At 43.8% G+C, this 17463-nt stretch overlaps 1 long non-coding RNA gene across 1 annotated transcript in view; it reads left to right on the top strand.

The window, feature by feature from the left end:
* The first annotated feature begins 141 nt into the window (after nucleotides 1-141).
* Nucleotides 142-17463, top strand: part of LOC117282692 — a 106404-nt gene continuing 89082 nt past the window's right edge. The window contains exon 1 of the long non-coding RNA XR_004513531.1: nucleotides 142-237. This is a non-coding gene — a long non-coding RNA (uncharacterized LOC117282692). The remainder of the gene's footprint in view (nucleotides 238-17463) is intronic.

Here is a 17463-nt window from a genome sequence, read left to right as displayed (position 1 = left end):
ATTTTGTGGTCAGTATAAATCATGAAATTCATATTCATGCAGTCCCCTCTAGCTTCCCTTCAGGTGTCCAGACATTTCTAAATATTCATCATTTATCTTGTGTTACAGGGTTGTGGGTGTCACTATCCTGGCCATCACGGATATAATTATGGTCTTCTTCACGGGTGAATTTGCAGTAGTCACAAAACTCGTGAAAGTTGGTTCACATCTGCGGTTCTGACGTAGGATTACCCTTAGGTAAGTCATGTTGCGTTTCGTTTTGCAGAGCGAGCTCATGACACCTGCTTGCATTCAATTAAACGATTATGCGACCAACAGAATCTGATTCATGTCCACACAGAGACAATATTGACTTTTGTGACATTAATTCTTTAAACACAGCGATGACTTTACTCACGTAAATATGTCAAGTTTTTATTTGAGTAAGGATCTATGAATACCCTTGTGGGATATAGAGAATTAATTTTAATTTGTCAAAAAAAATTTTGGTCTCGTGTGATGAGCAGAAATGAATAAATATTTTCCGTTTTTTGTTTACGTGACGTCATGTATACAGACCCCATCAATCAAACCTGTACAGTCGGACATGAATCAACACATTCACTCTTAATGATTCAAACGCAGCCACGGGCATTAAAGATAACGTCGAAAGGGATCATATCCGTGATATCGGATGAAGGTATTCAGTGACGAAGGCGATACTGTAGTGACGCCTGTCAATACCACCCGTTAGACACTTTGATAATGTTCTGGCTTATCGCAAATCGCCGTAAAGACACGTGCAGTGAATAATTACTTCTGTTACGAGTACGGAGACAAATTTATGCAATTTGGGTTTTGATAAGCCTGAAACTAATTTTTAAATGTTTTGTAAAGATATCTTGACATGAGGTCTGACAGAATAATGAGCCAGTAAAACAGCCAATGCTAGACAACGGCCGTGTAAAAATTCAAACAGTGCTTGACACATCGTTTAGCAACGACCCACGCAACAATGGAGGAACTGTTGGAAGCGGCGTTTTCTTTGCTGTCCGTGCCGAATGCATATAAGGGGCTATGGAACAATTCGACAGTGCGAACCCGTGTGGAAGAGGGATCGAATACCTCAATCGTGACCCTGCGAGTCGTAGGAGACGACAAAAAGGGAAGTCTCAAATCTGAGACAGTAAAATATGGTCACGAGTCCCAAGGGACTCGGGCCCGAGAAAAACTGCGCTGACAAGGGCAAGCAGCATGTACAAAAGACAGACCCGTCCTCTCGTCAGAGAGGGAGCTCACAAAAACAAGACCGTAACTGTGAAAGAGTAATAAATATCTGGTCATAAACCCCAGATGTGGCTTGACACCAAGGCTTACTGACTGACTGACCGTCAGTCGCAATGTGACTTCGGATTTCGACAGTGCGATTTTCCAAGGCACACACCGCTTCGCGATTTACACATGGCTTTCAAAATTCCTTACGTATATGACTATATAACATAATTATGTGTTCAACGAGAGAAAGTCATACAATATCATGATAACGAAAATGTTCGCAATATTGGACAAGGCGAAACCCGACATAGAAAGTATAAGGGGTTTAAACTTGGCGGCGGTCAAGCATACGACCGTTCAAGTGATTAGACTACGTTGTAGCGAAGCTACTAGAAATGGGGCATAATCTACTATACTGAGCCTGGATTGACAGAGGCCCTGTATATATTTTATATACATTTATTAACATGTTTAACTTGCAAAATGTAAATGTCCTTTAAATTATGACAAATGACACTACTGCAGACAATGACTCTGACAAAAGACAGACCCTTCCTCTCGTCAGAGAGGGCGCCCTACAAAAACAAGTGGGAAATTGTGAAAGAGTAATAAATATCTAATCATAAGTCCCAGATTGGGCTCAACACCAAGATTGACTGACTGAATGACCATTAGTCGCAATGTGACTTTGACTCTGATTCGACAAGTCTCGTTAAGCTAACTGCGTCTTTTCGCGCTGAAAGAAAATTTGAATCTGAATTGTCTACGCCACGAAAAATAGCTGGAGGTGTTCCTCAAGGACCAGTCTTTGCACCAGTATTGTACAGCCTGTACATAAATGATGCACCCGATGCACCTCGATCGCATCAACAGAGACATTTGAGCGTCGTGTTCTCTGCAAGCTGCAGCGCTGCCTCACTCTTGTCGGGTCGTGGTGTCAGTGCTGGAACATATAGATCAATGAAGAGAAAATTCAGACGGTCGATTTCTCCAGAAGGCTTAGAGTCCCTGACGGCGTACTGCAACTAAACGGTAGAAACATTCCCTTTGTAAATAATATAACGTACCTCGGTGTCACTTTCCACATGGGGATGGCATGGAGAAACCACATCGAAAGTACTGTAGCCAAGGCTTTTCTGACGTACGTAAGGATCTATTCTCTATTCGAAATTGGGCGTTTAAGTACATATATTAAACTTACGCTTTACAAAGCTCTGATTAAGTCACTTCTGACTTATGCCTGTCCCACCTGGGAGCATACGGCGGACGCTGACCTCTTGAAACCGAAGCGCCTGCAGAATAGAGTACTCCGAGCTATTGGAAATCTTGACAGGTGCACACCAGTCCGCGAATTGCACGTGGCTTTCAAAGTTCGCTACGTGTAGAACTACATAACTAAACTGTACAGAACACAGGCAGTAGTAATCCGAAACCACATAAATTCAAATCTACTTCGTATTGGACAAGGAAAACGCAGGCGCGGGAAATATAAGAGACTTAAACTTGGCGGCGGTCATATTTACGACCCTTCGGTTAACTAACTGCAGTTTCAGAACAATTGCATAAGTTAAGCCTGCATTGACAGGAAACCTCTGTATAGCTTGTATAAATGTTACTTAGTATAATGCAGGCCGCGCCATAGCTTAAGCGGTTAGTCACTGGCTTCCCCCGCGGCAGCCTGGGTTCGATCCCGGGTCTGGTCAAGTGGGATTTGTGGTGGAAAAAATGGCTCTGGGGCAGGTTTTTTCCGAGTACTTCGGTTTCCCCTGCCAATCTTGGTTCCACCAATTGCTCCACAATCACCCTCACCTATCATCTGGGGCTGGTGCAGTAGGGCAGAATTGGCCGCAGTACAAGGGACTTAGTCCAACCCCACTAACAATAAAAAGTAGTGTAATGCAGTGACAAAAAGTGCACAGAGTCCACAGTGACCTGGAGGCCATGACAGTGCGGATATACTCGTGCTCAATCTACAGCGCAACAAACGTGCCGTCTATGTAGAAAGACTGACCCCTCCTTCTCTGAAGAGGAGGCCCCATTTCGGAATACGTAGATGTGTAGGAGAGAATAAAAAATCTTTGTCATGCATCTCGAAGAGAATGAAGCCAGGAATGACTGTACTGGCGAAGACCAGTAGTAATTTAACCGACAGACCCATCCTGTCTTCAGGGAAGATGCTACATAAGAACTATGACCGCAAAGATATCGTTGTAATGCTGTTTGGGCCAACTGCTGGGAAGACAGCAGTAGACTTGGCTTCTTAGCGTGTACTCCTGTCCTCCTGCTTCCATCTTGGGCCGGATAGTTTGTTGTTACTATTAAAATGAGACCAGCGCAAATTACTGAACAAATAACGGGGAAGAATAAAAGACAAGGAAGATGGAGAAGAAAAGTGGGAGGGAAAGAAGACAGATTCGTTATGGCGTCTCCTGGAAATCGAATTTCCTGATGGAAGGAAAAACAATGGGAGGGGAAGTAGATATAAAGTAAGCGTTTTATGGGGGTTGGTAGAGAAGTCCGGAAAATGGAAGAGGCTGAAGCATGTGACTTGTCCCTGTTTCCTGAGGACGAAAGCTATGACGTCACCGGTTCAGCAGCCTACGTACAGTGACGCATGTGTCATCGGATTTAAATGTACCTCGCGCCATGTCATCCACATTCCACGTGCGGGCTTATAATTTGAAACGAAATTTACGTTCTAAAAATAATGTAATTTAAATCACTTCTCGATTTGCAAGGGTCACTTGAACTAACACTAACTTATTCTGCATTGAAGTAAAATTAAATTACACTTGTACTTGAGCCGGCATAGCGCAGTCGGTATAGCGACTGGCTACGGGTCGGAGTTCGAGTCCCTGTGGGGCCAAAAATTTTCACTTCGTGTCGTCCGGACCGGCTCTGGGGTCTACCCAACTTCCTATCCAGTGGATACCGGGGGCTCTTTCCTTGGTGGTAAAGCGGTAGAGGCGTGAAGCTGACCACTCACCTCCAACTAGTGCCGAGGTCAAGAAAATGTTGATCTATACATCCACTCCCCCATAAGTCTTCATGGTGTAGTCCTTAATTCGTTAAGCACAGGGACAACTTTAACTTGTACCTCCTGTACTTAGTACTTTCAGGCACGAAAGAGACAGCGGGAATTGTCTGCCATAACTCCCATGACACATGAGTGTTGAGCCCAACATGAAGGCTTATCCTGAACTGTTGCCAGTCAGAAGACGTTAGTAATATCACTTACTTATTTATATCATTGCAGCATCTCCTTTCATCACGTTATATCATAGGCATACATGTACACACTCTGTCTTCATATAATTCGGTTTGTTTTATTTACTTCACGCTCTCCCTCTCTTTATCCCATGTTTCTTTCATGTCCTCTTCCTCCTTCTTGTGTTTTCCTCTATTATTGGCTTTATCTCCACATTCTGCTGCAGAAACATATCCTGTTGTTCATTATGAAGGAGACAGAAGGAGTTGTTTTCAGTCTACCTGCCTTTTTCAGTGTAATTGCCATGAGACATCAGTACTGAATCCAGTATTAATATCTTCTCCTGTTTTTTTTTTTTTGCCAGGAAGAAGCTATGAATAATTTTAAGTTGTCTGTCATTTGTTATCATTTTCTTTCGTCACACAAATATATTAACAAGTCTTAATGCACAAATATCCTGTAGTTTCTTATGCGTGCTGGCAGAGTTCTGATCAGTATTTTCCACACAGATCTGTAACAGAAGCTAGTTGGGTTAAAGCATGAAATTCTTCTGAGAAGTTCTTAATGTTTCAATTAGAACCTCGTGGAACGTACACTGAGCTTTGTGTTTCGTATTACTTTCTGGGCCATTTCTGTTATACGATAGTAGTTTTGGTTCTATATCTTAAATATCCATCTTAAAATGACATCCTAATCACAAAATAAATGTATAAATTTGAAGACTGAAGCTTTTGGGACATGACGACATGTAATCTAATAGAAATTCACAGACCTTTCGGAGGAAAATATTGCTTCAAACTTAAGGCTCGAGAAGTTGCTTTATTTCCTTTTACTGCTAACATGAAGACAGCATGTTCCTCTGAAACGTCGGTAAATTTATACTAGAATATGTCGCAATCCAAAAGATGCTACCCATGTTCACTGGCTTCAGGATTTCAGATCATAGTATTTAAAAGTTATTTTTAAGATTATAAAGAAATATTTCATATTGATTTAGTGATTAACTTTACTTGATTGGATGTTCTGTGTTTACATTGTGTTTCGAATAATTTGTAACTTTTCTGACAGCCAGAAGTGATATTCCTGTCAATATTTTATATATAAGAAATTTAAAGTGTCTCTATTTAGTCGTCTAAACCACGGTGGCTACTTTATATACCACATAATTTAAAATTTAGAATCTCCGCATTTGACGACAGAACATATATATACTTATTAGTCTAAAAGTAAATGTCGACCATTTCTCTAAACAACATCAAGCGGTTTGGATTTATGATGTCGACACTGTATGTTTCCTGTGAGGTACGAACTGTTGTATAGAAGAAGCTAGTGCTTGAAAGGGTTACACTTCACACCACAGATAAGAACTGCATGAAACCGCAGAAAGGATAGAGACTTAGAACGTTTTGATGTTAATGTGCCACTGGTTGCCATGGTGACGGGGCCCAATCATTACACAGCCCTAATGTGATCACGACGGACAAATTGGGAGGAGGGAGTTGCTGGTTAGGAGTGGGGGAGTGGGTTGCGATGGGTTCCAGCAGAGGCAGAAGCCGAAGTAGAGATACATCAACCATCAAGCGTGGAGACCAGCCGCGTTGTGGTAAAGCAGACGTAAGCAGTAACACTCCTCATGCCAGGCAATAGATTAAGTGTAATCGGACATGGGTGTACTTCCCGGTAATTTATAGTCGGTTTCTTGCTACTAACGCAGCCTTAGATAGTTTTCTCTTCAGTTCCTCTCACCTTCCCATACTCCATTCGCTGATTTTTCCATTGTTTATTACCGAAATTCGCTGTATAGTGGGTAGCGTTGTAGCTTCGTGCTCTGTAGGTTGTGGGTTCATTGTAAGCCTGAAGACTGAATATCCTGACTTAATGTCTCCCCCAAGCAGCCTCCGTAGTCTAGGGGTAACGTTCCCACCTCGTGACTCAAGGTACGCGGGTTCAAACCCGGCGGAGGTCGTGGAATTTTTAAGGGCGGAAAAATTCAGGGTAGCTTTACGGAACGTAAAAGAACCTCATGTCCCAAGGGGACCACTGAGCCAAATTCAGGACATTTCCCGCCCAACAGTAGTCTCTAACGCCTCTGGTAGATGGGGGAAACATCGAGATACCACTGAGCCAGTAGAGGCCGAACTCGCTGGCTGAGTCGGGACTGATGGAACGCACCAATACCGGTAGGGAATAGAGACTGGTAGAATATCATAAGGGGACGCACAATGGACCAACAGTTGGTCTAAGTGCATGGGGAAACCCACCCTCTCCAATACAATACAATACAATAGTGTATCCCCCCCTCCCGGTCACTCCATGCAAATATTGGACAAGTAATCCGAAGCAGTCAGCGATTGCTTTCTTCTGCGTCTTTGCCTCTGCATTATTTATTAATCATAATATCTGGATTGAAAAAATAAACCAAACTAGTTGGTTATCAATAAAAATTCTGGACTTGTATTCGGAAGGTGCTTGGTTTGAGTCTCAATCGAAGCACCGACAATCCTAACTGGTGATTCTTGGTATTCCTCAGTCCGTCCAAGCAAATGTGGCTGTAACATATAGATCAGACCAGGAACGTCTCCTTGCAGATCCTATCCAATTCATCAGTCATCCTATCACTCTATGCTATATAATCTAAGTAATGTCAGAGTTATCTATGATAGCTCAGTCGGTAAAGCGCCTGGCTACGGGCTGGACGCCCGAGTGATCGAGATTCGAGTCCCAGTAGAGCCGAGAGCTTCCTCCTCTCCACGTCGTCCAGACTGACTCTGGGGCCCTACACACAGCTTCATGTCCAGTGGGTACAGAGCCCTCTTTCTCCGGGAGTCAAGGGGCCGGGGTGTGAAGCTGACTACTCAGCATCTAGTGCCGTGGTCAAGAATACGTGGATCTCCACATCTACTCCCTATAATCCTTGATGGCGTAGTGCTTAATTCCTTAAACTTAGGGACAAATTTACATTTTACTGTCAGCATCTTAGAATAAACGATGTATATATTATATATTAGTCATACTCTTTATAAGAAGGGGAGCCGAGATAGCGCAGTCGGTATAGCTACTGGCTACGGGCTGAACGGCAGAGGGATCGGAGTTCGTGTCCCGGTAGTGTGAAAAATTTTCTCTTCTCTGCTTCGTTCAGACTGATTCTGGGGCCCACCCAGCCACCTATCCAATGGGTCCTCGGGGATGTGTACCCGGGGGGGGGGAAGCGGCCGGAGTGTGAAGCTTATCACTCNCGGGGGGGGGGGGGGGAAGCGGCCGGAGTGTGAAGCTTATCACTCACCTCCAATCAGTACCGAGGTAAGGAAAACGCGGATCTATAAAGCCACTCCCCCATACTCCTTTCATGGCATAGTGCTTAATTATTTAAATACAGGAACAACTTTGGGACACGCGGTAGCATAATTGGTTAAGGCACTATGCTACAAGCCAGAAGGTCGCGGGTTCGATTCCAGATGAGGTCGTTAGGTTTTTCAAATTACCTAAACACTCCAGCCGCACTATGGCCCTGGGGTCGACTCAGCCTCTAACATAAATGAGTACCAAGTTTCTTCCTGGGGTTAAAGGGCGTCCGGCACGTAAGACCGACAACCTCACCGCCATCTATGAGCCGGTTGTCTAGAAAATATGGAGCCTCGACGTCTCACAACCCTATGGCCTCCACGGTCTGTTATGGAGACAACTTTACCTCTACCTTTCTGCAGAAACACCTTTACCTTTACTCATAGTAAGGGCCAAGCTTACGTTTGCAATACTTTCGGTGTGTACTGTGCGGGGGTCGCGCTGGACGTTGGTCTGGGAAGCAGAGATGAAGCTGCTGTCCTCTGTACCTACTCGTACAAAGTATTTCGCTGCTGCAGGGGGCAGGGGAGAGGCAACAGCAGTGTCCACGGAGGCGGTAAACGGGAGAGGATAGTTCTACAACGAATATTGTTGGCATGTATCGCCTCTTCAAGAAACTAACGATACCAGTGCTCGTATAAAGCAGATTTCTGTTCATTTATACTCTTAAGGCGCGTCCACATTACTCGTGCTCCTGTTCGCCAGGCTTATGCTAGTCGGAAGACTCGTCTGGCTTTTACTTGTGCCCGTAAATCTTCGTCCACACTACTTCAGTTGCTCGCCAGGCTTCGGCGCGTGAGGATCCGTATATTTACTCGTAGTGTGTATAGGCTGTAGTTGTGTTTTAATTTGTTGTCTATAGTTTTTTAAATTAAAAATTTAAAATTTTCTTGTCTAGTGACTTGTCATATCGTCCACATTACTCGCGAGCATAGCGAGTCACACGAGCACGAGTAATGTGGACGCGCCTTTACTTATGTAACACTCGTCGAGAATTCAACCTGAAACCTCGTTTGTTATACAAACTTTCATACTAGCAACTTTCCCTGTTGTCTCTTATATACCTTTACTGTCCTGCGTGTTATCGAATGATACGTCAAGGCCGAAGTTAAACATCATGTCCCATGGACAACATACGCTCATAATCAGTAGTAAATCTCGTCCATTTTGTAGTATACTACACTTCACTTATCCACATAAAAGTATTATCTGTACTCACAGAATAGATACGATACACTGAAAGAAAAACTGCTCGCTCATTCGTGACCTACTACACACTATATATTTGTGTAGCGTATTAACGTTCGAGAATCTCATTCCTGTGGTAATCTGAAATTTCATGATTACGTATCAACTGGTGTTTTAAAATATCTTTTAAAATGATAGAAAATTAGTCTGTCAGATATCCTTACTCTGTGCCTATGTTCCTGGACCCGGTTACACTAGTCACCGAACGGGTGGGCTTGGCGGTAAGAGCTTAAACTGGGTTCGAATCTCGGCTGGGACAACAGGATCCCCGACTCAGTTTTCCTTCCGGTTTTATGGAAATTACTGACTTCATTTTTAGCATTGAGGAGAAACATAAACAAGTAGCAGTCTTGAAGCGTAGCTTTTGCTACATGCTTGCATTAGTCTTCAACCCTGAGAATGGAAACATTATGTTTCCCGAAACGTCGGTGAACCTCTACATGGTGTTATATTTCAGCAGATAGTAATCTTCATAGTCACTGCTGTAACTAACCAACTCAATGGAGCTGGGTCCTTGAGAAGCCGCTAGTCGCTCAACTACTCAAAAAGTTCCCAACATTTTACGAACCAGAAGGTTCATTATCGTGTTCGCAAGAGCCTGACACTGGCCCCTATCCTAAGTTAGATCAATCCAATTTCTCTAAGATCCAGCTTATTATTATCCTCCCACCTATGTCTAGGTCTTCCTAGTGGTCTCTTTTCTTCTGGCTTCCCCACTAATATGCTATATGCATTCCTCCTCTCTCTGTGCGTGCTGAATGCCTATCCTATCTCGTTTTCCTTGATTCGATCTTTCTGGCAGAGTGTTCAATTTACAAAGCGGCAGGGTCAAGGCTTTTCTTTACTCCACAGCGTCAAAAATGGCCCTGGGGCCTACACTTGTCCAATGGGTACTGGGGTTAAAGCGACCGGGGCGTGAACATATCCACACACCTCCAACTAGTGCTGAGGTCAAGAATGGTGACGCTATACCTTCACTCTCTCATAAGTCTTCATTGCGTAGTGTTTTACTAAATAAGTACAGGGACAAAGTTACCTTTTTCATTTTTACAAATGAAGAAGCTCCTCGTTATGCAGTTTTCTCCAACCTCCTATTATTTCACCCCACTTAGGTTTAAATATTCCCCTTGGATCAGAGATATCCTTTAACAGGCCGTGGAGGTCCATAGGGCTGTGGGACGTCGAGGCTCCCACATTTTCTAGACAATCGATTCACAGATGGCGGTGAGGTTGTCAGCCTTACGCGCCGGCCGCCCTTTACCCCTAGACAGATTCCTGGCACTCATTTCTATTAGAGGTGATTCGACTCTAGGGCCATAGTGCGGCTGGAAGGATTAGGTCAATTGAAAAACCTAATTGCCTAATCGGGAATCGAATTCGCGACTTTCCAACTTGTAACATAGTGTCTTTTCGGGGTTCTGTTCTGAAACAGCCTCAGCCTGTGTTCCTCCCATAATTACTGAAGTCTGTAAGAACCTCAGAACTCCCAGTGCTTCAATGGACTCCGTCCCTGTTGATATCAGAGAATGACTCTGACAGATCGAAGTTCGCCTGGTTTGAGTGCACGCGCTTCTGCAACATACACGTATATTCGTGTGGTGCCTTGCCTCCCACTTACCGCCAGTTACGTGGCACTACTTTGCATAGCGAGTGTACTGAATACGGCCCTCTATTAAAGGGTAGAACAGAGTGGATCTAGTCCGGCCATGGACGCCATCAAAGGCAACACACATTGCAATTTGCTGTGGGCCTATTTATGCGCGTGTACACGGTACAAACACGAGACGGCCGGCTCGTTCTGATGAGAAGGTTGCGATGCAAAGGAGATGCTAAGAGCTCCGGCTATTGCAGAGGCGTGCAACCTGCATGAATAATGATGCTGACGCCCTGAATAGATCTGTTCTTCTGCCTCATCACCCCTCCCCTCCCCAACCGCCCCAGTTGTGTAATTATGAATGTAGACGACAACAAGAGGAACAAAAAAATAAGAGAAGAGTATAAGAGACGAGAGAGGGAAATTTTGAAGGGATGAGCTCATGAACGCCACTTCGTCACGGGTCATTTCTTCTGGTATAAGCAGACCCGTGGAGTAGCTCCAGTAAGGGGGCAAACGGGAGGGATTTCTTTGTTCGGGTCCAGTGTTTTTGTGAGCTTCTTGATGGAACAACAGATCCTCAAATTACTTATTCATTATGCGCATATAGATGTGTCGAAATGCATAAGGAGATCCGATATGAAAACATGAAGTAGAAAGGTCTCTTGCTAGAACTAGGCGTAGATGGGAGGTTCTGATGGTGGTGACTATGTGTTTTGGGTTGTAACGCCTTGTAGATCGGAGAGACTGAATTTACGGCGGATTCAGTTTTAAACAACAACAAAAAAAAAGGTATCCCCGTAACAGGCCGTGGAGACCTATAGGGTTGTGAGACGTCGAGGCTCCCACATTTTTCTAGACAATCGGCTCACAGATGGAGGTTATCGTCACGAGGCTGAGTGGTGGAACATGGAAGAGAAAATTATGTGTCATCAGAAAATCCGTAGATATGTGTATTACGGTCATGTGAATATTGGATTTAGTGATACTTTGAATAAAGACAACTGAACGCTTAATAATCAGATTGTGTGAGGGGGGTTGGTACATTTAGTGACGACAGAACTACTACTCTTTCTCAGGATATGCATCACCGCAAGACGTGCGTATTTGCGTGTGTGCATGGGTGCGTGCGTGAGAGCCAGTGACACGTACTGCCTTCAGAATCTGACAGAGGAAGTTACGGCGAAAGCCATTCACTCCCTATTGCGTTTGTATGAAGGGAACGAATCCTGAACAGAAAGTGATTCATATGATCCGAGGAAATGCAAACAGATATCGCTGCATGAGATGGCGGTTGTTAGTAAATTAAGCTCAGTGTGTGACCAACGTACAGTTGAACTGCATGGAATGCCTCGTGTTTTTGTAACCTGTTCTGATGTAAATACGCTAACGTCTCGGTGTCTCATCTTGTGTCTTGTGTTGAAGCTACAAGTCAAGAAGGCGAAAATGTAGAAATGTTATGAAACGAATTCCACATGATAATAAACTTTTTATGCCCAATTCATTTTATTATCTTCCCCTACTACTTCATCATCATCATCATCATCATCATCATCATCTCCTCTTTATCCTTCATTCTGTTTTGTAACTTATTCTTGATCCTGTACCTTGTTCTCTTAATCTCCCCGCTTTCTCCTTTATTCTCCCGTCTCTCATTACTCCTATTAAACTTCTCCTTCTGCATTATCTCGCTTTTAATCTAATAATAGATCTACTACTGCTACTACTGCTATTGCTACTACTACTGCTGTTAATACTACTGACACTACTACTACTGCTGTTAATACTACTTACTACTACTATTACTGCTACTTGCTACTACTACTTAGGGCCGCGCCATAGCTCAAGCGGTTAGTCGCTGGCTTCCCACCGCGGCGGCCCGGGTTCGATCCCGGGTCTGGTCAAGTGGGATATGTGGTGGAGAAAATGGCGCTGGGGCAGGTTTTAGTACTTCGGTTTCCCCTGCCAATCTTCATTCCACGAATTGCTCCACAATCACCCTCACCTATCATCTGGGGCTGGTACAACAGGCCAGAAGTGGCCGCAGTACAAGGGACTTAGTCCCACCCACTAGCAATAAAAAATACTGCTACTACTTACTATTGCTACTGCTACTTTCTACTACTGTTACTAAAATACTCCTCCCCTTGACTCTATCCGTGTTTATCATCTTACTCTGCCTAACTTCCTTTTCGTTATTACCGGGGCCCGGATTTTGATGACCAGAAAATATTAAAAAAATGACCTATAAAATTACCGAAAAAATCCAGAAAAATGACCTAAAGGAGAAAAGAAAGAACACTTCGCTTCCATGTTATTCACATTTCAGAAAACATATGAAGAAAAATTCCCTAAAATGGCCAAAAATGACAAGAAATACCCTTAAAATTCCAAAAATTTACCAAAAAATTACCTTAAACCTAAAAATGTCAAAAAATGACAAAAATTGCCTATAAAATTTACATTTCTGTAACCAGCAGCTCATATCCGAGATTTATATATTTAAGAGCATCGCATAGGATACAAGGAAAGAAAGATGACATGTCATCAAAATCCGGGCACTGGTCATTACCTTTCATCTTAGTCTCTCCCTTCGTTCTATTCTTGTTACCCTCCTCTTCTCTCGTTACCGTTTCCTCGTCTATTCCTCCTGCTCCTCTGTGACATTACTCGCATGACTGTGCTTCCAGGTTCTGAACACAAATATTGTAGTAATTGCTAGGCAACATAAATCAAACTTTCAATAAGTACCAAGGGATGTGCTTAATTAGAAGAAATTAAATAAAAGTATGTTAGGAGGAATCCAATTTTTTTTTCAATTCTTGTGGCCGGGGCGAGTTCACCTGGTATGCCGGCCACTACTGGACATATATGTCTTGGATGAGAAGTGGCAGGGGAAACGGAAGAACAGAGCGAAAACCTGCATCTGTGCTACTTTGCCTGCCACAGGATGCCACATGAGCTAACCTGGGATTGAATGAGGGGTGGGCTTTTGGAACTGAATATTTAGCCAGTGAAAAGAAGAATAAATTAGTTCAGGGTGAAACAGTTGTCTCACTTGAACAGAAGGCATGATGGGCCCCCTTGCACTTATACTTCACTGCACACCGGGGCGTCGTAAGAGAAAAAGGAGACGGTTCTTATGATGAATATTGTGGTCACATGGGTTACGGCACCGCATTGTATCTCTGTGGGTCGGTAACAACGATTCAGAGAGCTATACTGCTTCCTTTTTCAGGGTTAAATTTAATTTAATTTATTTCTCATTCAAGATTTGTTTCATAACTCAATAAAATAAAATAAGTTCCAAATCCAGATGATCCTAATAAACACAGTCAGATATAAAATTATTCTTTTTCTTATTTACGCAACAGGCACTGGTGCGATGTACTTTTGTACGTCATGCGGTTATCGCACACTTTGTATCTTTTGTATCCCTGTAACAGGTCGTGGAGGCCCATGAGGTGGTGAGACGTCGAGGCTCGCACGCTTTCTAGCCAATTGGCTCACAGATGGCGGTCAGGTTATCAGCCTTACGCTCCGGCTACCCTTTATTCCCAAGAAGATTCCTGGTACTTATTTCTATTAGAGGCTGAGTCGTCCCCAGGGCCATAGTTCGGCTGGAAGGATTAGGTGAATTGAAAAAACCCAATGACCTCATCCGGAATCGAAACCGCGACCTTCCGGCTTGTAGCGTAGTGCTTCAGCCAACTACGCTACCGCGTGGCCCCCGGACACAATTCGCCACAAGAATCTGTGAGAGAGTGTCGTTGCTCGTTTGATATTGCTGGCCCATTTACCGCTGTTTCCGAATCTGTCAACTTCCTGGCTTGTCTGCGGAACCATGTGTTGCCCTGCCAGCTCACAGAAGCAGACACTTAGCAGCCCGCTGCAGTAGCTGATAACAAGCGAATGTCAGAGCGCTGGGAGAGCTGCTTTGGGGAGGATGTGGTGCACGTAGAGTCTACGGAATCACTTGCTAATGTAGTTGACCACAAGACTGGTGATGGTCATGAAGGGAGAGTTAAGGGGTTGTTGTAAAGGGTGAAGGAAATAGTTGGATTGTCGTCTACTCCCTAAAGACCTCGACCACTAACATGATATCCAGGGTTCCAGTTCCTCTCTAGCCATCTTTCGCATACGAAGAGGGATGTGAAGAAGCGGGGGTGGGGGGGCTCACGTTTGGGTCACCATTATTCGGCCTATAAATAACAAGAAGCGGACGTGGGGGAGAGTTGCAGTCATGGTACAAACGCAACAAAGTTTTGCCCTCCCTCCTGCGGAGAAATAAAGTTAATTCCACAAGGAGATGATGGGAAGTTTGGGTGACTGGGCTGCCGTCCTGACTTGTTCGGAGTAATAATATGAACGGCAGTGCAAGATGGGGGAACAGCTCAGCGGCTGTTACAGTTGCAAGTTCCGGCAAGTTCAGTTTGTGCCCATGCGGAGTACAGTGTGAGACTTGTCACAACGACCCATCAAGCGCTTACTACATTAAACTGATTGGTCACTGTTAGAATAAACTACATGTTAATAATGTTGTATTTTAGCGTCCTGTTGCACTGATTCGTATCCATAATGTGTATATATTTACCGTGTTTCAGTGCATACAGTTTCACTTGTCACTTCACACTACATCTTTCGGCATAATTCTGCCATCCTCAGGTGTATCAATCACGTTAAACCATTCTACTTCCTGCCATCAAGTGTGTCACACACATACGTCCGGCTAGACAACGCACGCAGCCATATAAGAAAAACATCATAAGACACAGTATATGCACAATTAAAACATAAGAAGAACGACTCCCATAGCGGATGAATGGCATTACACACGAGTTTGATATACGACATGTAAGTTAATAGATCTTAACAAGTTTTAATATATAAATTTTATTATTGAACAACGACGAACACACATTTTATATCATTTTATAAATGGACACTTGATGGCAGGAAGTGCAAATCCAGAGGTTCCGCGTTCGATTCCCGGCGCTACCAGATTTTCTGAGAAATAGTGGGTTTGGAACGAGGTCCACTCAGCCTCGTGAGGATAATTGAAGCTATTTCAAGGAAATAGCGGTTCCTGTCTAGAAAACTGAGATTAACGGCCGTGGGGATCCGTTGCGCTGACTACGTGACATCCTCTATCCGCAAAACTTGGCACTAGCTTCGCCGACGAGCGGCGGTCGCTCAGTCGGTATAGTGAGCTTGCGGACTATGAGCCATGGAGTTTGTTTTTGTTGGCACTAGTTGGAGGTGAATGATCAGCTTCACGCCATGGCCGCATTACTTTCTTCGTCATCCGGATAGGATGCAGGGTGCGCCCCAGAACCGGCTTGGACCATGTAGAGAGAGAAGCCTCACCAGGGCCATGGTAGCCAGCCAGTCGCTATACCGTAAGGTTCAGTTTCGTCTGTTTGGCCGTTGCTTTACGGCGATCTCAGTGTCTTAACTGTGGTTAGAGGACTGTTGACTTAGATTGGATTTGGAAGGAAGTGGTCGTGGACTAATCTAGTGCCATGCTGGCTTTGCCTGAAGACAAGAAGAATATCAGGAGAGTCCAGATCACTACCGAGATTCGAACCCTGCTTCTCAAAAACACAAGTCTGAAAATTTACTGCTGCATGAACCTGTCATAACTTCTAAGTATGTCATTGACCTTGCAATAACTTAGGGAGTTAGTCGTCGGCTTCCCACCGCGGCTGCCCGCTTTCGAGCCCGGATCAGATCCTGTGGGATTTGTGGTGGACAAAGTGATACTGGGGCAGGTTTTCTTCGAGTAGTTCGGTTTTCCCCTGCCAATTGTCATTCCACCAAATGCTCCATAATCATCATTTATCATCTGGGGCTGGTACAATTAGTGGCCAACGTACCAAGTGGACACAGTCTCACCCCACCCGAATAAACTACTAAAAAGAGAAAGAGAAATAGATATAATATTTTATAAAGCGAATCTTAAGTAAATGAATATTTGTAATTATTCGATTATTGGCATCTCCTTACAGCACGTCATATGAACATTTTTTCCTTAAAACAAAAAACAAAAACAAGTCCGTGGCTTGAGTCCGCAAGCGAACAATACCGACCGATCGACCGCCGCTTGTCGGCGAAGTTAGTGCCAGCTTTAGCGGATAGAGGATGTCACGTGGGAAACTTTAAAAATCATGAAAATTAAACATGTAAACGAAGAACAAAGTTTTTTCTGATTCCTCGCCGTGTATTCTGGTAGTTAGATAGGCCTACCAACGTTTCGGAGTAAATCATTGTCACCATTTTCAAAGTAAAATTCACTGCTTCTACCCAGAATAAGTAAGCAGCAAATTCCTCCAAAATATTACTACCTCTGTACCAAGCCACACGGCGTTTATCATTAATGATTTTCCAGGAAGAAATGTCGAAACTGAAAGTGTGTTTTTAAGGCCCAATCACTTCGAACCATAAATCTCCTTGTGTTACCATGCTCCATTTCAGAACAATAATTAGGAATGCCAACCTTTCAGTTAGAAATATCCCTTTATTTTGTCTGAACACTATGTTGGGCGGCAGACCTGACCATCCGCACCTGCTGCAGGTGATACGAGCTGACGTCACTCACAGAGGAAACAGCGAACATGCATTAATCCATCATTAATTTAAAATCATAAGTAGTGGCCTGCTGACGTCACGAACTCTTCCTCCTTTCACAGCCAGAATGCCTGCCTCTTGAGGTTGTCATGGTAACCACTAAGCTTCACCCGAAATTAAGCATAAATTGTTGTTCCGATGGATAGAAGAATTGAAGCTGCTAGGCTCATGCCTTTGCTTGCAGAGGTTT

The sequence above is a fragment of the Cryptotermes secundus genome, unplaced genomic scaffold, assembly GCF_002891405.2.
Source record: "Cryptotermes secundus unplaced genomic scaffold, Csec_1.0 scaffold481, whole genome shotgun sequence".
Lineage (NCBI taxonomy): Eukaryota > Metazoa > Arthropoda > Insecta > Blattodea > Kalotermitidae > Cryptotermes > Cryptotermes secundus.
The sequence above is the reverse complement of the archived record's forward strand: the minus strand, read 5'-3'. Positions and strand labels throughout refer to the sequence as shown.